The 24,219-nt window shown below is 36.8% G+C and overlaps 1 non-coding gene across 1 annotated transcript; it reads left to right on the top strand.

Annotated features, from left to right (window-relative positions):
* Nucleotides 1–20,235: 20,235 nt before the first annotated feature.
* LOC142457558 (small nucleolar RNA SNORD44) lies at nucleotides 20,236–20,288 on the top strand. Its single transcript, XR_012786272.1, has one exon. It is a non-coding gene; the product is annotated as a small nucleolar RNA SNORD44 (small nucleolar RNA).
* The last annotated feature ends 3,931 nt before the right edge of the window (nucleotides 20,289–24,219 follow it).

The following is a 24,219-nucleotide window of genomic DNA, read 5'->3' as shown; positions in this document are numbered from 1 at the left end:
CCAAACTTGTCTTCACATGGGCACACTACCAAACAAACTGTTCATCATCAAGTTGAACCTACTCTCTGATGTTACAATAAGGGGAGATGCTTAACACTCAACAAAATGCACTTCCCAAACCACTTTGCTTCTGTGCATTTAGCTTTGAAACAAAGAATGATTCCTGAAATTGACTAAAATTTTATTTGGAGCAACTGGCGGCACAATGGTCTCACACTGGTGTCACGTGTCCATTTAAGAAGCTCTGCTGCTGCTAGGGAAGCCAACATTTCAGTGGCTTTGGTTTCACTTTTCCTGCATGGGCAATAGATAAGGAGCTAGATAAACAAATATATCTACATAAATAAATAACTGTACTAAAAAGTGGGCAAAATTAATCTCGCATAGTTTCCACTTGATATAATAAAACCACAAGATTCACAGAATGACCTATAAATATATCACCAGTGGTCACTACTATTAAATTATAATACCCAGATTTAACTGTGGAAACACATGCTGCTTTATCAATAATTTTGTCTTCTGATTTTTGACTGCCAGTAAGTGATGTTACTTATCCCCATAGATGCTAATAAATATCAATAGACCTTTTGAACTGAATTACCGAAACACAAACCAAGCTCACTGTCATCAAGATGATTCCCACTCACAGTGACACATAGCGTGCCCCTTTTTGTTTCTGAAGCCACAGGTTTTACCAGGAGCAGAATTTCCATCTTTCTCCCATGGAGCACCTGGTGGTTTTTAACTGCTGGCTTTGCTCAATGAGGAACCTTCTACACCACCAGGTTCTCTGTGCTAGTTACAGTTTTATTGATATATCAGATACAGAAACATATATTTTTTATGTACACATACAGTTTTGGTTGATAGTATGTTGCTGAAATTAAGACAAAATCTAAAAAATAATAAGTGATGATTGAATAAATACATAAATTTAAATAAATCCCATGCAACACATGACAAAAATATCTTAACTGGATCTTTTGATAATCCTCAGAGAGCTCTATTACAGGACCGATCAGCCTCTATTACTTGTATATATTTTGTCTTCACTCAACTTCTCATTATTCAATTTCCCATTTAACCTCAAAATAGGATTCTGGAAGCTGGCTATAAAAGCAGTAATATCAAATCATTCTCCTACCCTACTCAAAACAAGAACGAATTAGCTACCCACTATTGCCCTGAAGTACTTTGTTTTATCAGCAAATGCCTTTCATGGTGATCTTCAAATGGGAAAGGTCAGCAAATGAGGAAAACATTATTGCTAAATGTATTTTAGATTTAACCACATGTTCACAAGAGTACTTCACTTACCTGCATTTATATTTTAAATCTAACAAAGCCACACCATTGCAAAATATGGTGGTACAAATGATATCTATAAGAACCATTCTAACATAATTGAATGCAATTTTAAGTACTATTTTGTTAAAAATGATTTAAAACATAGTTCTCCATCTCCCCTCACCACTTTTCTGTTGTTTGACTCCCTGGGAGAGGGGTATATGTTGATCCTTGTGATAGATTTCCCCTTCTACCCCCCACCCTTCCCTAATCCTCCTGGTATCTCTAGTCTCATTGTTGGCCCTGAGGGGTTTATCTATCCTGGGTTCCCTGTGTGTGGGCTCATATCTGTAGCAGTGTGCATGCTCTGGTCTAATCTGATTTTTAAGGTAAAATTGATGTCATGATTGTGGGAAAGGGGATGAAGGAAGCACCAATGGACTAGAGGAAAGTTGCATGTTTCATCGATGCAATACTATACTCTGGCTGGCTCATTTTTTTCCTGTGACACCTCTGTAAGGGAATGTCCACTTGTCTACAGATGGGCATGGTTCTCCACTCCATGCCAACCCCACACCGCCCCATTCACCTTGGGTATGGTTTTGTTCTGAGTCTTAGATGCCTGATACCTGATTCCATCAACACCTCATGATGACAGAAATTGGTGTGCTTCTTCCATGTGGGCTTTATTGCTTCTGAGAAATAGATGGCCGCTTGTTTATCTTTAAGCCTTTAAGACCCCAGATGCTGTATCTTTTGATAGCTGGGCACCATCAGCTTTCTTCACCAAATTTGCTTATGCACCCATTTTGTCTTCAATGATCGTGTTGGGAATGATTCATGAGCATCACAGAATACCAGATTGTTAGAACAAAGTGTTTTTGTATTGAGGGAGCACTTAAGTTGAGGCCTAATGTCCATCTGCAACCTTAATTCTTGACATATAGGGTGGGGGATTAGACCAGCTATCCCACATCAAGCTGGGTTTGAAATGAGGTGTGCAGATGAAAGGAAAAGAAAGAAATATATACAAAGCATGGGATCGGGAGGACTTCAATCTGATGGACTGAAGTACTGAGTATATTTGAAGCTTGGTTTTTATACTCCTCTTACAAGGTATTTGTCACAAAATAAACATCAAAGAACTTTTAAAAAATTCTTAAATTCTTATCTATGCAAATGTTACTTAACTAGTCACACTTTCTTAACATTTGAATAATAAAAGCACTATGTTCTAAGACAATCACAGAGATATGCAAGGTTTAAAAGAGATCATAATTAACTGAGTTACCCCTCAATGTTTTTAGCAGCCAGTTCACAAATAACAGTCATTTTGCAATGCTTTTGTCTGCAAAGACACAGAGGCACCAGGAATTAGTCACCTATCAGTAAACACCTTGATCAGCGGATGCCTCCTACAATATAGATGTGAGCACATAGTTCTATTCTCCTCTCATTATATAGAGATGTTTACAAATGTGCATGACTGTAGTTAGGTCTCTGTAAATGTCCGTTGCCTCCTGGTTCTTTCCTCTATTTCCTGTTCCTTCCCTCTTGTCCCACCAGCATGTTTGGCCTTCATTCCGGTTTAGTAATTCCTCACTGCTGCTTCGCCCTTGAGTAAGACCTCCCCACCCCGCTAGGCATCTTATGACCTTCCTTCCATTGATTTTAGTTCACTTGTTGTTCCTGGCTTGGTTCCCTGCCCCATTCCTTTCTCCCACCTTCCCTTTTCCCGTATCCCCCAGCAACCATTGGTCCCATTCCTTTCATCTCTGAATTATTCAGCTCACCTATCTTATCTAGATAGACATGCAGATACATTAATAAGTGCATAAAACAGGCAAAGTCAAATAAAACAACAAAAGAAGTCAAAACTAACAAAACACAAACAACAACAAAAGAGAAACCCTCCAAAACATAATAACAATAAAAAGCGAAAGCCACTGACAAAAATGTAAAACCCTGTAAATAGTTCAAGGTCTGTTTGTTGGCCTTTACCGGCATTTTCCAGTCGAGTCTGATGGGGTGTCATACTTGTTCTCCAAAATATATTTTTGGTATTCCCCCAGGGCTTTCATCACTCTGCTCCCCCTGCTGCTCTGCTGCATGCCCTCAGGGCCTCACCCCAGTGTGATGGGGCCAGAATGTGCAGTGTTCCTGCACTGTGTCCCCAGTGCTGTTCCCTGCAGTGCCATGGTTCAGGACAGGACGCCATGCCAGATGGTGAGGCCAGCTCTATGGTCCTCCCTGAGCATTGTCTGCTCCGAGGAGGAACATCGTCCTTGGGATTTGGTGGGCCAGGATGTCCTCTCCTCCCTCTGTATCCCTTTGCATTTCTCCCATATGCTCTAATCCATTGCGCCCTTCTCCCCAAGCTGTAGCTCCAGTGCTGTTCTCTGAAGTGCATTCTTCTGAGGTGGGAGGGAGGTGTCCACCTAGTTTCGATTGGGGTCAGTCCCGCAAACCTTTCTATTGGTTCCCTGGTACATGCTGGCATGCTGTATTCACATCTTGGTGCATCAGGTTGAAGCCTGGTCTCCCTCTCCTGTGGAGATTTAAACAATACCCTAGGCTTGGGTGGGTTAATGCCCTGCTCCCCCAGTACTGATGGCTTTTAATTTTTTGTTTGTTTGTCTCTTTCTTTCCCCCTCTTATTTAGTTGGTTGCTGTATGTATCCTTGGTTAGGTTTGGTCCCTGCCATAGTTGCTGGACCTCAACCCAGGGATGTATGTCTATAGGAGCTTTTCCCCTATGCCCAGTTTCTGCTTTTAGTGTTTTGTTTTTTTGGCTTGCCTCAGTGGACACTAGTTGTACTTGTCCTTGACTTACTTCACTTAGCATGATTTCCTCCAGTTCTTCCCATGTGGCAATGTGCTTCATGCATTCATCGCTGCTTTTTAGGAACGTGTAGTACTCCACTGTATGTGTTTACCACAGTTTTTTGATCCATTCATCTGTTGATGGGAGTTTGGGTTGTTTCCAACTCCTTGCATTTGTGAACTGTGCCGCGATGAACTCTGGAGCACAGATGTCTGGCCGTGGTTTGTTTCTTTCTCCTGGGTATGTGCCCAGTAGGGGGACTGGTGGGTTATATGGTAGCTCAATCTCTATCTGTTTTAGATATTGCCAGAGAGATGTAAAATATGAAAATAATAATCTATAACTTATCAAGGGTTTGTGAGGAAGGGTAGGGTGGGGAGGGAGAAGGAAGAAATGGGGAGCTGATATCAGGGGCTCAAGTGGGATGAGAACGCTTTGAAAATGATGATGGCAGCATATGTGCAAATGTGCTTGACACACTGGATGAATGCATGGATTGCGATAAGAGATCCAAAACTTTCAGATAAACTTTAAATTGGATGAGGCATAAGAACAAAAATATAATTTGAGACTGAATCAAACCCGAGAAGGGCTCCCCTGTGAGGAGTATGCTTTCCAATCAGCACCTGCAGCACAGGAGGGCGTGCTACTGTAGAGCTACAGCATAGGCAGGAATTGTGCCAAACAGGAAGACAGAATAAACACCCAATGAGTCAGTCAAAGTCAAAAAAGGAAGGGGCAGGATCAAAAACATGGTGCCCCTTGTCATGGAATATGCTTCTAGCCAGAATTGTAAAGAAAGAAGAGAAAATGGTGGACAAATGTTCAGAACTTTTACCAAAAAAGCAGGGAGGAGTTCATCTTGGACTATCCTTTGTCTCCAATACATGTAGCCAGAGCTATGGCCCCTCAAAGAATACACTTAAGCTCTCTGAATCTTAATATTTATAATGCAATAGGTGTATATAATAAAATATCATAAGGTTGTGGTGAAATGATGTTACATAAATATAATTCATCACAGAGAAGGGAATGGCAAGAGAGAACAAGTTTCCAAAATTCAGATGTGATAAAGCCTGCCATTTGTCCTTTATTCGAGTTCAGTAAGATTCCCTTTTCACCATGTGTCATTCTTTGCCATCAAGTGGTGCTGTGAAGGTGCCCTGGTGTGCAGTGGCTGCACAGTGGCCAAGGTGAAGTGCGCTGCTTCCCTAAGCATCCAGCCTTGGGCACTCTAAGAAGCAATTCTCTGATGCATACAGTCTCTATGAGCCAGAATCAACTCCATGGTATTGGTCTTTATTTTATTTCAGACAGGATAGGACCCTGAACTAAAATAAAATACTGACATTAACAATATGTCTCCAACTGCTACCCTTCCCATTCTTTAATAAGAATTGAACTACTTCACATCTTATTTGTTCCTGCTCTGTGAAGATGCCCAAGCCTTCAAATTTAAGATGAGGAACAGAGTGATGTAAGTTAGAGAGTAATACCATTATTTCAAGTTGAAATGTGTGAGTAAATGAGAAATCGATCTTTAGCTTCTGTGTAGGTAATTTGAAAGTCTGAGTGGTCACTAATTGCTTAGGAGGACACTGATGACCAAATTTTCCATTCTGACTCATGAGTTTTAAATTACAGGACAGTGGTGATGGTCTGATTATGGCGGCATAAATTCAGTGGGAGGACCTCTTATGCGTTTAAGCTGTAAGAGGAAACCCCCAAGACTTGTCTTGTTTGACCTGGTTTTAGATGATTGAAAATCGAGCCCAGCATGATCACTAATGATTACACTATGTGTTGAGCTAGAAGAGACAGATATTAGGTATATAACCCTATTGATTTATACCAAGTCCTACAGTAACTGAAAGCTTATGTCAGAAAATGTCCAGTTTATTCCAACTGTGGCCACTAAATTTGAAACACCGCTATAGATTCACTAATACTTTGTATGCTTAGGATGTTTCAATAGACTCATTGTAATATGTTGTTATGTATCCACTCAATGAAACAATTTCTTCTTGCAAAGGCCCAGCACAGATCATTTTGGAATGTGGAAACTTTTGTAGACTTCACGGAACAAGAGCAGAAACAAATCCATTTCATAAGCAAAATTATTTCAGGTCCTTTTCAAACTCAAGCTTGATCAAAGTACCCATACGTAATTTAGACAGTTAATACAAATAAAATAGTAAAATACAAAATAGTACATTTTTTAGTCTAGTGTACCTAAGTAGAAACTGACTTTGCTTTAACATTTCAGTTTACCTGCTTTAAACATATTATCTTTCCGTTTTAAAAATTGAAGTTTGGTCACAGCCCTGTGTCCAATAAGTATCTTGGCAGATTTTTTCTGACATGATGATCTAACTCTGCTTCCAGGTGTCCTGCACATTTTTGTAATTCTCACAATATTTCCAATTTAATCTTAATGCTATTGTATATTTAATAAACTACAGTTTATCAAATATTGTAAGAATAATATTTATATGCACTGGTAAACAAAAATGAATGACTTTATAGCTATATTTGCTTTATTGTAGTGATCTGGAAGCAAATTTTCACTGTCTCCAACACATGCCTATATTCTTCACAACATTTCCAATGTGTGCTTATGGCCTTGGTTCCTGTGGTCTAGTGAGTTTTGTTTAGAGAACTTACATCGCTGTTAAGGAGGAAATGCTCAAATTAAACAGTTGGTTGAAGGAACACAACGATAGAGAATGATAGCTTACTTTATGAGGATACACCAAAAGACACAGCAAAGTAAATTGTTACTGAAGCTTAGATAGAGATGATTCAAGGACTTACAAGAAAAAACTCTGATTGGTCAGATACTTACAAAATCATGCTTTTATGACCCAAGACCATGAGAAGACACTGTAAACATATCTTGCTAATCTTAAAGTTGGAGTCACTGACAGTTTCATTTGTGGATATTTCATGGTCAGCCCGAGTGGTTTCTCTGCCTGGGAGCATGCTGTGTGAGGAAACACGGCCAGTCTTCTGGCAAGCTGGATTTTGAGGTCAGCTGAGAATCAGCAGTAAACAGAAGACAAAAACAAAAGACAGGCAAAAATTGAGGGAAATAGAGGAAGGTTGGGAGATCTGATAAATTGCTGAAAGTAAAGCTGATAATCTGTTCTTTAAATCTTCAGCATTCTCACAATTTTAAAAAGTAGAAAAATTAAAATTTTGGTTTAGGTTTTGACTTGTAAAAAGCAAACCATAGGAAAAACCTATTCCTAGCTCTCTGTAGGAATCACAGATAGTAGACATTGATTCTGCCGTGTTACTCTGGGTTGTCCTTTCCTAATGATCATTTCTCATATAAGAAAAACATCTCCTAAGGCAAATCCTAATCCCTGTGTGCTCCTTGACACCACACATGGTCAAGAAATACCGTATATACTCGAATATAAGCTCACCCGAGTATAAGCCAGGTACCTAATTATTACCTGGGAAACCAGAAAAACGGATTGACTTGCATATAAGCCTAGGGTGGGAAATGCAGGATGTGGATTAACGCAGAGACCAGAGGGAGAGGCGGAGCGCAGTCACATACACATCCTTACCAGTTCAGCTGCCAGTGTAAGTGAATCACTATGGGTGCTTCTGTGAATTGGAGCTGGCCACGTCATAGGATGGCTCTGAATGGTTAGATGTGAGTAAACAAACATTCAAAGCCCTGCAGTGTCAGCTGGGCTCTGAGTGAACAGCGGAGGAATGACAATCACGAGATGTTACACCTCGCTGGGGTACCACTGACCCTTGTATAAGCCAAGCTCCAGTTTTTCAGCATATTTTTTGTGCTGAAAAACTCGGCTTATACACGAGTATATACGGTAGTATCCCTCATAAGACATGATCTGACCCTACAAGAAAGCATAGTTAAGGGTGTGTTAGACATGAGTTATTTCTTGATTCAAATGCCAAGTGCAGTATTTCCCAGAAGACATCATGCCTTTTTCTGAATGCCAAAAGAAGAACATAAATTGAATACAGTTGTTTAGACTAATAAGAGAGCAAAATGTTGCCTTAACGCTTAATAATGTGTTTTTAAAACTTGTGCTGGTTTTATGCTATTGAAATTTGAAGTTCAATATTAATTTCACTCCCAGTCTGACTTTACATTATTTTTAAAAATAATGCAGGCCTACCAATCAGAAAAGAGAAACAAATGGATTTTTTAGTTCTTAAATATAAGTGAAGACTTTTTTCCTCTCTAAGAAAGGTAGACTTGGTTGTCATGCAATTGACTTTGATTAGAGATTTAAAATGTATCTGAACTACACACATACTCAGAAACACACAAATACGAATTCGCAAATAGCTTGTTTTATGAGCATAATCCCTTAATCATTTTAGAAATGAAATTTTCTCAATACATATATGTGGTAGTTATATAATCATTTGTAAATTTGAGGATTAAGAATAAAGGAGTGGAAGCTAGTCTGTCAATCAGATGGTAGCAAATGAGGCCTCTGTGTGAACATGGCCTTCTACTGAGAATTCTGTGAATTCACGTATTTCCTCCTTAGAGGGAGACACTTCTCCCTCTCTTCTGACTTCCTGAAGACTTCCCGGAGGAGAAGTCACATGGACTTATCCTGATGCAGCCCTGGAAGCTGGAGAAGCAACGTGGAGATCCCTCTCAGTGCTGAGATGCTCACAACGCCACTGGATTCAAAGAGTTTCTAACTACTGGTCTGTGATCATCCTGCAATTGACGTCATTGTATGTGTTTTATGAGTCTGAAGAGAACTTTATAGATTGGTATCAGATATATGGGCTAATATCTGAATAATGGACTTGGACTGGATGGTTTGGGATGCTTTCTTAATGTACAATTTCCCTTTATATAAAAATCTCTCTTATACACAAAGGCGTGTTTATGAGTTTGTTTCTCTAGTCTACCCAGACTAACACAATATAGTACGTAAAACGTAAGAAATTTTGAAATGATGCTGTAAGAGCGAATAGAAATCAAAAAGGTTTTCATTTGCCCTGTGAAAATAAAGAGGCACTCCTCATTATTTTTTCCAAATTTGAGTTGTATAACTTCTAATATAAATTATTTCCATGCTTTTGAAAACTATGTAAATCTGAAGTGCTAACTTAAGGCATCTCTTTAAAATATAACTTCAGGTAATCCTATCCAAAATTTCAATATCCTGAAAGAAGATTAGCATAACCTCAGGTGGCCCAAACTTGCAAATCTACTTTCACCAATAAAGATGCTAGAAAATTAGCAATTTTATCTTAAAAGCATGAATGCAATAGGTTATATCCACTCAGATACATGTATGAGGGGTAAGATTTATTTCTTTGTAATCTCTTTAGCTGATTGCTATGTTGCATCAACTGCTAGTCTAATAACTTATTTAACAGGGAATCTTTTCTCTTTTTCCTATGAGAGTGTTTCTGTGTTGAAATTATTAATTCATCTGGCATAGTCATTGCCAAGCAGAAACCATAACCCTAATAATAAAAATCATCTATCTTCTAATTTTCTTCTTTTAAAAATACTATCTTTAAATAACTTTAAGCAGAGAATATTTTATAACTACCCTAACCCAGATACATGTCATTTGTTTATAGTAATTTTTTTGAGTACCAAGCACCATTTGAAGAAGTGAATTCTCAGGTCAAATGAGAATGTGCTGCTCAAACTGACCCAATTACTATTCCTACAAATTTCTCTCTCTGTGTGTCACAAATACACATTCTTAGAAAACTGCTGCAAAATTAGAGTCAGATCAGTGAACTGGTTCATGCAAACAATTGAAAAATTGTAAAAGAAGTTCTTATGCAATTTTGGAAGAAGAAGTAATGTATAATGTTGGAAAAGATTGTTTTATATTGTCTTTATTATCACTATGTAAGGAAAAATTGACCTTAATCTCTTCAAGTTTAATACGGTGTCTGACAGTGCGGTAGTTGCATAATCTGTTGCCAATTTAACACTATTAAAAGTGAAAGCGTGGAATTTAGCCTGTCGATCAGGTCACAGCTTGATGACCTCATTCGGAGACGCTAAGGAGATCATGGAGACCCCGCCATAACTGAAATTCTTCTACTGCCACTGGATCCACAAAACTTTCCACCCAGTGGCCTGTGATCTTCCTGCACTTGACATCACTGCATTAATTGTGTGAACTTGAAGAGGAATTTACAGATTGGTATTGTCTATGTGGACTAATATCAGACTTATAGACTTGAACTGGACTGGGCTGGGATGTTTAAATATACAATTACTCTTTGATATAAAGCTCTTCCTTTAGTTTCTCTAGTCAACCCAGACCAACACACTCAGAGTGTATTCTGATCAAATGAACAAATGTTGCTGAATTGATTTATGTACACATCGTTAAATATGTGAACAGCATTGAATAAACTATTATATTTATACAGGAATAGTAAACACAAGGGCCTACATTCTATTAAAATCTCTTTTAAGTAAGAGAATGCTTTGAATTTTACACAACTCATATTTAATAGTGTACCTGGCAAGAAGATATAGGAGCAAATTTAGTTCATGATTTTGAGAAAAATACGTGAGACATTAAAAATAATTTTTGAAATAGAAAACATTTTCATGAGGAAATTTTTAAATGGAATACATTAAATATGAATATGGGTGTCATAAAATATATTCTGACAAAGAATGTGTCTAGGATGCTATTAAATGGGTAAAATGGAATTTGTTTTCCCCCTATTAAATATGTGGCACTTTCATATGCTCAGACACTTCTGAATACTGGCAGGCTTATTTCAAGTTATTAAGTGTCAGAAAAGTGTCCATGACCAACATGAGAAAACAGTCTCTTCATGCTTTTCAATACTCAAAACATATTCAAATATAAAAATCCAATAATTTAATTGCAATAACAAACTCAGTGATGTGTGTTTATCTTGCTTTTACACACAGGGATTTACTAGAAATCACCTTATGGAAAAGTAGCTCTATGTGCTGAAGGCCAAACTCAATGGAGCACTACACATAAAAGTTATTAAAATCAAATGGTTCTTTTTAAACTTAAATTTTAAATCCAGAGAGCTCTATAATCCATAAGGAAATTATAGGAAATATCCTTCTGGGAAATAGACTACTGCATTTTTGGAAAATTATCTAAGTGATAGGACGCTGCTTTTGAACAAAAGAAAATCCCACATTTAGGTCTTAGGAATTATATTATTTATGTGTATTGGAATTGCACAAATAAACTTATTTAAAATTCATTTTAAAGGGATTACATGATGTACTTAATTAAAATGAGAGATCCATTTTCTGATTTCTTTATATATTATTGTCAAAATTTTAAAATAAATTTATCGTGAACTGAATGAAGATTTGTACAGCAGATCGAAAGTGTTCTACTCAACAATTCAAACACATTTCATTTCATCTTTCATTGCAAATCACTGCAATGTATTACTACTTATCCTACCTCTTCTTGTTTCTTTTTTCTATTTCTGCTTCTTTCTTATTTCTTTGAACTTTCTCCTTGTTTAAACTCTGCCCTTTTAACCTTAAATGGTTGATTCTTCTAAGACACTTACATCTACATAATTTTACTATTTCCTATTGTTTGGTTGAAAATTGAGCTATGGAGAAGAGTTCAGTTCCAGAATTGAAGGGCAACTGTGTTACACTTTGTTCTCTAAAGAAGCAAAAACACTGATATGGAAATATATGTATATATATATATATATATATATATATATATATATATATTGCCTTACACATTATATATATATACCCTCACACAATTGCAGAAGCAGTCAAGTCTGTGGGTTGTAGTCTGTGAGTCAGATGTTAAGCTGAAGGCTTTTCAGATGTGTGTAGTTGCCTCAGCAACAAAGCAGGAAGCAGGCGGATCACAGGCTAGTGGAAGCAGAGGCAAATGGATCTTAGATCAGAAAGCCCAGCTTCTGACCATGGAATAGGAAGAACCTAAGGGCACCCATCAGTAGGGCTAGCAGCTGACACCTCCCAGAGTCACAGGTAGATGAATCAGATGCAAGATCTCTAACAACAAGAAGAAGTGAGCTAGATTTACCACAATGTCAATTTATGGGAAGAGTAGGTCACACCTCCTATGAGACTTGTTTCATCGTATCAATACTGTGTTCAGATTAAGAAGATAGAAGGAAAGGATGAGCCTGACCCACGCCATGGCCTTTGCAATTGCCTCGTGTGCATTTGAAATTTGGACCTTGAACAAGGAAGAGTGCAGGAAAATCCATTAGTTTGAATTATGGTGCCAGTGAAGAATATTGAAAATGCCATAGACTGTCAACAGAACAAACATCTGTTTTGGAAGATGGGCAGCTAGAACACTCCTTAGAGGCAAGGATGGTGAAACGTTGTCTCCTGTACTCTGGGTGTGTTATCAGGAGAGACCAGACCCTGGACAAGGACATCATGCTTGGTAAAAAGGAGGTTGGCAACACATAAGAGGAAAACTCTAGACAAAAAGATGGCTTACACAGTGATGATGACAGCCAGGCACTCAAACATAAGACGCCTGTGAGGACGCCACAGGAACGGGCAGCAGTGTGTTCCACTGTACAGAGTCCCTGTGCATCTCAACAGATTCGATGCACCTATGAACAGCCACTCAAACGTATTCTCCCCTTTCTTGGCTGTTCTCAAATGACCGCACCCTGGAGTTGACTACACATGGCTAGATTATATCATAGGAGAAACCTGGCACAGCCAAGCTGACATAATAGTGACCAGGAACTTTGGTGGCACACGTGGTTACAAGGAGGACTATGCTCCTCAGTTCGAAACCACCAGCCTCCTGGACAAAGGACAGACAGGGCTTTCTATACCTGCCTTAACAGTTAGAGTCTTAGAAACCAACAGGGGAGTTCTCCACTGTCTTGTCAGGTCACTGAACTGGCACCTATTGGATGGCCGTGATTATTTGCTTATCTATCTATTTATTTATTTGTCTATTACAGTGACGAAGGGCCACAGTCTTGGGATTACATTAGTCCTACTCGTAAGGCTGCTTTATAATTCGTAATTTTGATCCACAGTCCGCTCGCTTTCTATCCAGCACCATCTCAAGTGATCTCTCTCAGAGAAGTGGGTGGTGGTGGTTGTGCACCATCTAACTCTTCTGGTTCTAGGACTGTAGAGCTTGCTAAAAGTCTATTAGTCATTTGGACTAATTGCTTCCATGTGGCTTTAGATTTCCATCACTCTTTTTCTTCTGGTAATTTTACCTTAGATGTTTGATCACATGTTTTTAAGACTCCTTTTTAAATTCACTACTCACCAAATTGTGATGTAGAGGATTTTTTTCATAATTGTATTATGCCCATGGACCTTGGGATACCCAGAGAGTATGATTCTGAGTCCCAGACCTGGTAACCAATGCCCTTGAGCTGTTTGGTTATGTCTAATAACTTTACATAACTGAACCCCATCCCCTCTATGTTCCGTTTCATTATCTGGAGCATTTGCAGCAAAGGTAAATACACATTTAAAATATCCTCTATCAAAACTGTATCTATTTCTCAGTATGCTCTTACCCTCTCTCCTAAACCTGTTTAGTCTAGAGGGTAAGAGAGGGGAAGTGATTGGCTAGAGGGTAGACTTCTGTAAACTTAGTGAAGGAGAAGACAACATACACTAATGGGGTGGTTTGCAAAAAAGAAAAAAAAGATGGAGCCAGGAGAAGACACTGAGAGGTGTGTAAAGGTTCTAGGTATCAGAGGGAAATACCATTAGATGTACAGTCATGCAATAAGTATGATCTAGGCGTAGATGCAAGTGTAGACTTATGTAAACTTTTAGCATAACACAATTCTCAGTATTTATTATTGAAACATATCATTTTAGTCTCTTAAAATAATTGGAATATTATAATGTTTTTTCCATACTAAACAAGTTCTCAAGAAATGTGTAACCTTTATAGATTCTGTAATTAATTGTCTATAAGTTCATTTCTTTAGTAATTACTAGTGAATAGAAAATTTAAAGGCACATTTTAGCATGACAGTTTATATTTAAAATGCAATATTGTATATATATACAATATATAAAAATGAAATTTTGTATATATTTACATACATATTTTGTTGATATTTGCTTTATCAAGATTTAAATTTGGAACTGATTTGAAATATTTTAAAAATATGATGACATACTATGCTAGAAGTACCCCACAATCAACACAGCAGCAATATTCAAAATCTAACTAATAGCATTATAAATTAATTGAGATAAATCCAAAGAAGTCACATCAGACAGATATTAAATTTTCTTCCAATTAACTATAGTGTCAACAAGAAAGTCATGCACTCCAAAATGTATTAATGTACTAAATTAATGCACTTGAACATGTACTAAATTCAAAATATCCTAAGCTATGACATTTATCCAAATGACACCCCAACCAAAAAACCCAGTGTGGTAAGTAGATTATGATGGCTAGTGACCCAAAAGGTTAGTATAGACATATAAAATGCTTGATGGAAGCAGATGGTTACATATTTCTCACATGGAGCTGCTGCTAAATTCAAACTGGATTTTTTTGGTTAGCACTTACATGTTTATTTAACTACTGTGTCAGAGTTCCATAATCCAAATAATATTCATAGGTATATCATTGGTTTTACTCAATTTAATAAATTAGAATATTTCATATTAAATTTTGGCTATATATATATATATATATATATATATATATATATTCTCAATAGTTTAGAGGGGGCATCAAAAAGCTACTAGAAAAATGTAATTTTTTGCTCTTCCTCCACCACTGCTGCCTTCCTTCTGCCCCTCCAGGCGCTCCTGCGCGCTCATTGGGAAGGACCTGGTACCGCGTTTGTGAGGTGCAGTTGAGGAAATCCCCGAGCTCGCTGTGGCCCAAGAGAATCCCGAGGAAGGAGTCAAGAGTGAGCACAATGATAATGTTCATTTGAAAGGTAGCTGGGCAGGATGGTTCTCTGGTGTGGTTTAAGATGAAGAAACATGTGCCAACAGCAAACTAATGAACGACAGTTTGTCAACAAGGTAGATCAGATTCCGATTTGACGGGCAGCCAATCTATGAAACTGACAGACTTGCACAGTTGGCAGTGGAGGATGAAGATAGAGTTGATGGGTTCCAGCAGCAGACAGGCGGCGTCTTCTTAAAGGGAGCCTGCTCCTTTCCTCCAGACCTGTTCCTACCGACCAAGGATCCTTTCTCAGCTAGAAAACCACCAGTATGTCCCACCATATCCGGACTGCTCCGGTTTTGTTTTCTCTATTCTTCTCTTTTCCCTTACCCCTTCATTTATTGACACCAAGTAACTGGTACATGTACACAAGCATACTGCATTTCCCCCATTTGTTAATTTTATTTTTACCAAATCACCAAAGGCTTGTTTTGATTGACATCAAGTAGAGGTATATGGAAAATACTGGTTCTGTGAGAACACTCCCTTCTCCACCAGTGGCCCGCTCATTTGACTCTTCTCTTAATATTCCACGAAAGTTATTTTGTTCTCACAGTTTAACCAAAAAAAAAACAGACATTAAAAAATCCTTGAATACCTTTTCGATTGGAGATTTTTTATGTTATTCATTTAGAAAACCAAGGACAATTTGTAACTCTTTTTGCATGCAGCTGTTCTAAACAGGACAGTGTCCTTAGGGAGGGGTAAATTACTCTCCAAGACTGAAGCATAGAGATTCTCCTGCAAGTCAAGCATCTTGAGTAAATAAACTTACTTAAATTTTTAAAAAGCAATGTAATTTCTCTATGAACTAGTCGAAGCTGTCTCATGTTAACATTAATAACATGGAATATGTATTTAATTATAAATTAACTATTTATCATACTAAAATATTAGATGCAAAATTTAATAAATTAGAACTATTTAGATATAGATATGTAATGATGTTTACATAGTTTCATTGTATACCATAAATAAAATATATACAATCATGTACAGATGTTAATAATATACTAATTCAACTTCATTACAAAATAAATGTAATAGGAATCCTATTTCTGGGAATTGGATTTTTTAAATGGAAGCATGAACTAATTCTCTTGAAAAAGTCACCAACTTAGACAAAACATTCATAATTGGAACTAATTAAAAAAGAGACACATTTAAAAATGCAATATAAAATGAAGAATAAAATATGATTGAAAACAGGGATTATAGAATACTAAATAACACTTTACTGAAGTAAGTTTGAAAATGGTTACTTTTGTGGGTGAGGTGTAAGGCATCGAGTTTTTGGTTGTTGATATTGTTGGGGCATCAAGTGACCACGTGTGCAACACATGGACCGCTGTCTGGGTTGCCACGTTTCCATCCGTCGCAGCCACTGTGTCAACCCATCTTGCACAGGATCTTCCTATACTTTGCTATCCCCTCACCCTACCAAGCACGGCATGCTTTTCCAGGAATTGGTCTTTCCCAGGGGAAAGTGAATCCAGGTCTTGCCATCCTGGCCTCTAACGAGCATGATGACTCGATCTTTCCAAGGCAGATTTGTTTGTTCTTATGGCAGTCCGTGCCACTTTCCATATTCTTCCCCAGAACCGTAATATAAATGCATCAACTCTTCTGTGATTTTCCTTACTCAGTGTCCCACTTTCACATGAACATGATGCAGCCACATTCTAAAAAATACCATGGCTTTTGTCAGGCACATCTTAGTCCTGGAAGTAATATCCCTCCTTGCTTTTCAACCTTCCAAAGAGAAAGAGAATTTGTGCAGCTAATTTACCCAATACAATGTGTCCTTTGATCTCTTGACTTCTGACTGCTTCCATGAGTACTGGTTGTGGATCCAAACTTGATAAAATTCTTGACAGCTTAAACCCTTTCTCCATTTGTCATGATCTTACTTACCCACTGGTCCAGTTGTGCAGATTTGGGCCTTCTTTACATGGAGTTGTAATAATGACCTTCATCAGCAAAAGCTTCAAGTAGTCTTCACTTTCAGCAAGCAAAATGGTGTCATCTGCATACTGCAATATGTTAATAAGCCTTCCTCCAACTGTCATGCCACTTTCTTCTATATCTAATGCAGCTTCTCTGATGATCTGCTCGGCATATAAATTGAATAAATATTGTGTAAAGATACAACCCTAATGCACAACTACCTTTATTTTAAGCCAAAATAATTATGTTCTCTCACCCTGGGTTCATGAGGCATAAAAAATTTCTTTCAGACTTTACATCACAACTAATCCCCACATTACACATGCTGCATTAAACATTTATGTACATGTAACAAAGTATTTGGCAAAATTAGGTCATGGTATTCAGCTCTTTCTGACCCTCTTTGAAAATGCAATAAGCAAAGAGAAACAATGAAGAGCATTGGAAAGGTTGATCTTACTAGAAAGAAAATAGGAGGACAAATTCTAGCAGCTATGGGAAAGGTATTATACATTTTAAATTATTATAAGATTTGAATAATCATATCCTAATTTAAATGTATATTTTAAGGCAGATAATCCCTATACTAGATCTTCCTCTATCAATAATTCCAAAAATAATATGGGATTACAAAAAATATTTGTCTACATTGCATGAAAAAATATTATTTAAAATGGGTTTTTAAGTGTAAAATATTAATGTAAAATATAATAGAATATTTGTTGTCTTATAGAATGGGGCTTTCTTATTGTCAGAATGAAAATGAACAATTCACCAGGTGTGACGCATTTATACACACACATATACCCTCACCTTCATATATAAGGATTTAACACCCCCAAAATGAAAAAAAAAAAAAGCTTACTGGGCAGAGCTTTTGTAGTATGAATTTTTCCTAGGCGAACATCAAGCAACTCACTCTGAGTTAATGCACCCAGAGGCTTCACCTGGGAAGGTTCTCTCTGGTTACAGTGAATTTTCTCATATAAGTAGTTTTGCTTGAACCTCATTTTTGGTGATGGTCAATTTAAAGGAACAGCATGGGGCTGTGAAATTTTGTTTCCTACTCAGGAAAAATTCCACAGAAACTTGTGATGCTGAACACAGGTCACAAGTACAGCGCTATGGAAAAAACCCAAGTGTACAAAAGGTTTTCTCCGTTCAAAAAAGGTGAAATGTAGATGGATAACAAACTTCATTCTGGATATCTCAACTTTATGAATGGATGAAAATACTGAGTCATAGTGCATTTGGAGTTTGTTCCACAGGTCAGACTGTTAATCAAGCTTTCTATTTAGAGATTCTGAACAGACTGAGTAACAGTGTGTGACCAAAAATAAGGCCTGATTTGTGGCAGATGGGGGACTGGTTTTGCCACCACAACAATGTACCTGTTCATGCAGCTATCTCAGTGTGTCAGTTTGAGGCAAAAAACGCCATGCCTCTATTGCTCTACACACCTTACTCACGTGACCTTGCTCCATGCAACTTCTTTTTGTTTCCACAAATGCAGAGGGGCATGGAAGGACAGTGATTTGATGGCATAGAAGAGGTGAAGGAAAAAATGAGGGTGTGCTGTCAGCCATCCAAACAGATGAGTCTGAAAAATGTTTCCAAGAATGGAATCACAGATTTGACAAATGTTTTAAGTAACCACCTATGAAACTCAGAGGAACTGATGAGAGATGAAACTCAGAGGAAATGATGAGAGATGTGTCTATAGAGATTATTGAACATGCAAATTTTGTCAAGTCCTTGGGGGAGATGATCGTCATATTAGGATAAAAAATTCTGAAGGGAGAATTTTACTACAGTTTTGTTGTTTACAGTTGTAAGCTTCTTTGGTGCTATAAATGATATCAACAATTAGGCACCTTTTAACCAATATGTGATGTTTCTAACCCATCCAGTGTCGCTACAAGAGAAAGACTTACCAATGTACTTACTTATATATTACAGTCTAGGAAAAGCTCTGAGGTAATTGTACTCTTTCAAGTGTGATCATTAGTCAAAACTCACTCTATGACACAACTGTGTAAATGATGCTACAGGTTCTTAGATATCAAAAACTGACATGAAAGTTAATCATCTAAACCTATCCACTGGTCCTGGGGAAGATCAGAATTGACAAACTACTTTTGTTAACATCACAGGCAAGAAAACACTTTGTGGCAGTTCTATTCTGTAACACAGACTCCTCACCAATGGAAACCAATGCTGTGGCAACTAGCAACGGATACATGAGCGATGCTATGTCACTTCTGAAAGGAAGATTTCATTGCAGAGGCAAACTGGATGGAACCTCGCAGCGATTCTCCTTTAGCCAGTGGAATCCATGATGGCCCTGCCCTTTGGGGAGCATCAACATGCTTGTCAACGCATGTGCTGTCATACTTAGAATGTAGCATACTTTATCTCAAATATGTTAAACACATTGTACTATGGTTTGGAGGTACATGTTCAATATAAATAATGATTGAAAATTATTGTTTGGAAGATAACATTTCATGTCTGTATACTGGAACTAGGAGGTATTCTAAGAAAATGTTAACTGGACTGAATTCTGTGGGTTGCACATTTAGCCCCACGTTGGCTGACATTTAAAATGCTCCTGTAATCTTCGTTATTATCATCAACAATATTTCAATAACTATGCTTGAGGGGAGCTTTTCTAAAGCACATATTTTAGTTTATTTTTCTCAAAGAGAAGCCGGTATGTCTTTTCATAAAAAACATCCCTCAGCTTAAAAATAAAAGTCTGAATTTCTTTCCTAAAGTTCATGGAAGGAGACATTCTGTGGAGCCTGGCAGGGAAAATGGCCAATTTCAAATTCATAAGTATTTTCCACCATCCTTAAAGGAAGATTCGAATTTACCTTTTGGAGCGAACAGCTTCTTTATCTTGGAAGAATTACTTTATTAGTTCATTTAATCAAGTATATTAAAGTTAATACGCACTTTGCCCATGGACAAGATTTTAGGGGTTCATGGATAACAACGGAAGCCCAAAGTCCATTTGCAGGATTAAACCCCTGGTGAATCCCTTCTGATCACGGTCCTCGGATGGGAATACCCTTGTTCGCAGACAGAACGTGGTAAAATTGACTGTGGGAGTTGTGGGGCCTTGAAAATAGCGCAGAAATTTCGGCCATGGGCACACCAGACACTAGGAGGAACTGCCTTTTGTAGACACTAGGAAGTAACTGGAAGTCACAATGCAAATACGGACTAAAGATGAAGGTCTTAATTAGCTCTAGCTGATGCCAGGCATTTGTTACATTTAGGCGAGAAAAGCAAACTTGAGCCATTTCTTAAAACTTAATCTGTTTCTTAGATGGACTGAGTCTGACATGCCTGGAACCACTTAATTGGTGCACACTGGAGTGCTTTAAAGATGTGAAGAGTCAGATTTTTGCTACAGCGGATGGAAATGAGTTCTCAAAAAAAGGATAGGATATAAGACTTCATATTTGGAGACCTGAAGGATTTGTAATGATCATAACCATGCCAGTTCCTGCTGAAAGCTAGCTGGAAGGCTGGATACCCATGGAATACGATTTTAACATAACTAACACAAATAAATCTTCACAAACAAAAACAAAAAAAAATTGACTGTGGAAGAGGACCTCGGGTTAAAATGTAAAACTTTCTCATTTGATCTCACCGTTGAACCATTATAGAGTTGTTTTAGCTTTTAATATTTTCTGCATTCTTTTTCATGGAGGTTTTTCTACATTTTATTTAGTCATTGATGGGTTTTCCCTTGGTTTGTTTGGCTTTGATTTTTGGTATGTTTGCTTCCTGTCTGTATTTAGTATGCTTTTCTGTTATGAAACCCAGAATAGGTAGATCTATAGAGAACAGTAGCTGGATTGGTAATTGCCAAAGGCATGGCGATGTATGATTGAGGACAATTGACAGCTCACAAGGAGTTCAACAAGAAAATGTTCTGAACTTGATATGTGGTGATAATTGCAGAAATTTCTTAATATGATTGAATGGTTATATTGTATGATATGTGAAGTATATTCAAATAAAAGTGTTTAAAATAAATTAATTTAATTTAAAAAGAAATTTGATAAACACTGGGTTTTATCAATGTGTAAATACACTTATTTTCCTTAACAATTTTTATACTAAAAAGTCATTTAAGTTAAAACACTACATATTCAATTTTAGAATCAAGACTTAATAGCCATGAATTTGTATGAGAAAAATTACATATTTCTCAAAAATAGAAATTAGCAGGGTAAAATAATACTTTATTACAAACAGATATTTAGAAGATTGCTAAACTACAGTTCTAACACTATATAGGATTCATTCAATTCACACCTCATTCAGAGCTCTATTTTTGAATTATTCTATATTAAAGGCTCTACAATTTGCACAGTAGCCATATAGCTCTAAATTAATAGTTATTGTAATGTGTCTCCAGAGTCACATTATTCAAACATTGCTATTTCAGAATATGTAAAACAATGATTAATATTGATAATGAAAAATAATCCGGTATTATAAAGTCTTACATATTGAGTATCACTAACAGATGAACAGAATTAATATTCAATGAAAGTCTAATATATATGTCAATGCACATCCTGGTGAAGAAATAAAGGAATTTCATATTTTAACACAACATATTTCCTAAGAATGACTGTTTTTAATAACAAATAGCTAGAGTGACTCTCTTATACCAAGATTTTAATTGTGGATTAAAATGTAGCAAAAGCAAGCGAGTGGTTCTTAAGTGAGCCCTCTCCCGAGCGAGTATTTTATGCAGTAATGACCAGACGATAATAAGAATCATGGAAGTGTTCCTGGATTCCACTCTGTAGAGCGCCATCTTTGGGGTAATATATCATCTAAGCAACTTTGCTTGGTGATATATTACTCAAATGCATCATCATCCAGATAAGTGCTTCTCATGATTTATACGTCTACTAAGTCATTAAAGCAAGGCAGAACAATGATAAGGCATTCACAGGTAGTTCCAGATGTACAATAAGGATGCCGGGGCAAATTTCAGAGATCTACAATGCAAATTCAGGCAAAACAGAGGACAGTGTGCTGAAAATCAGTTCACTTATTTTTAAGGAAAAGTATATTATTTTTCAATGTTTGCTGCCTTACAGTAGCAATTAATAATTAATGCATTCTTATTTCCATTGCTATTTTTGGTCAGGAAATACAGGATTATGTTTTAGTGACTAATTACTTAAATGAGTAATAACAAATTTGAATGATTGTTTTATTTTTAGATTATATTAAAGGTAACAAAAATGGTACCCACATTTTCAATTGTTATAAACTTAGAGAATATTGATATTCTAAGGCCATAAACAGTCTTAAGAAACCAGAAATTGTATAGTTTTAATACAGTTTCACTTGTATATTGGAAAAAACAGTTTGCTATGGTATCAATTTAGCTATTCAAAATAAAATTTTATGCTTTGGATAAAGATACAAAAAATTACAGTGAACCAAGTAAAAAATTTAGAAGTACAAAAATTATAAATAACTTTTAACATTCAATCTCATGTACATCCTTAAAGTAAACTTAGGAAAGTATTTTGCTATAATTTTTCAACATAGATCCATATTTTTCTATACATATATGATAGTGTTACAAAAATTATATAAAAAATGAAATGAAAAATAGTGGACTTTTCCCCATGAACATTGTGGAACCGCTTCATACATACCTAGCACCATGCTACAGGTGTTCTCACATGTTGTGATTTAAAATGAGTATTTCTGTGTGGGAAGAGTTGATGCAATATATAAGCAACAGATATTTATTTCCCTAAACTAACTACAACATATATTCCTATAAAATTATATTAAATGATAGAAAACATTTTATATAAAATATATCCTTTTAACTTCTGAGAATATTACCACAATGTACTCAAGACCTATCAGGAGGAAAACATAAATTACTTCCATCCATTATCCTTTTAGTTTTCAACTAAAAGCTTTTTTCAATGCATACAAAGAGGCAAAAATAAACAACATTTATCTCACAGACAAACCATTAAACTGATCAGTCATGGATATATTTAGGGCTTATATGACTGGGAATTTTAAATAATTATGATTAGCATGTTGAAGTTTCTAATAGGAGAGGTGATGATAGACAATATCAGATGGGTAATTGTAGCTATGAGACAGAAAATTTAAGGAAAATCCAATGGAAATGATAGATAAAAAACACAGTAGCAGACATACAGATTGCAATCAGTGGCAGACTCAACACAACCAAATACGAGTCAGTGAATTTAAAGAGAAGACAATAAAACTACACAAAATGAAAAAAATTCAACTAAATGGAATACAGAAACAAAAGAGGAAAAAACAAAGCAAAACAGAAATACTAAGATTTGAATCCTGAAAGAAAGAAACCTGACTTCTAAAGAGTCTGTGGTAGCCATGGTAATTTCTCAGTTTTAATTTTTATAATTGAATATGTATATGTAAAATGGAACCTTAACAGAAGCTACATACATAGTTTAAAAATCTCTGTTAACTGTTTCAGGAAAACCATAGGCTTGTGGCAGATGAATTCAAGGTCAGCAGGTGCGATGACAGGCTGTGACTCAAGTCCAACAAGCCAGAGGTTGATGAGCTAGATACAGGATTCAGTCCCAGTTAAAAGCAAATCAAGCTTTTGCGCCATGTTTTTATATTGGAAGGAGGCCACAATCCTGAAGGGAATTCCTTGTGATCTATCAGTGAGCCAGAATAAAAGGCATTGCGTCCCGCCCACTCTTATCCCTTGATGTAGGTTTACACTTGATCGGCTTCAATCACATTGTGTTGGGTCACGTTATGGGAAATGACTAATTTTAACTGCCAAATCACTGAGAATCCTGGCTCAGCCAGGTTGACAATAAACCTTAACTACCACAGAGGCAAACTCTGGTTTTTCCACTGCTGGGCGGGAAGACAACTGAACTGCCCCAGACAGGACAGGATTTCTATGCCAGTAGTTACCTATTACTTACGAAGAATACTAACCACTCTCAAACTCAATGAGAGGCTACAAACGGGTATCCAATAGATTATGCATTCACGTTTTATCCATAACATAGTTTTTTCTACATATTTACACACAGAGATCCTAGAAAACTTCTTAAGTGAAGTTGTGGCATTTAGCATCAAGATATGTGCATTGATTAAGCAAGTTAGAAA

The sequence above is a fragment of the Tenrec ecaudatus genome, chromosome 9, assembly GCF_050624435.1.
Source record: "Tenrec ecaudatus isolate mTenEca1 chromosome 9, mTenEca1.hap1, whole genome shotgun sequence".
In the NCBI taxonomy this organism is placed as follows: domain Eukaryota; kingdom Metazoa; phylum Chordata; class Mammalia; order Afrosoricida; family Tenrecidae; genus Tenrec; species Tenrec ecaudatus.
Note: the sequence above shows the minus strand (reverse complement) of the source record. Positions and strands in the feature narration are given on the sequence as shown.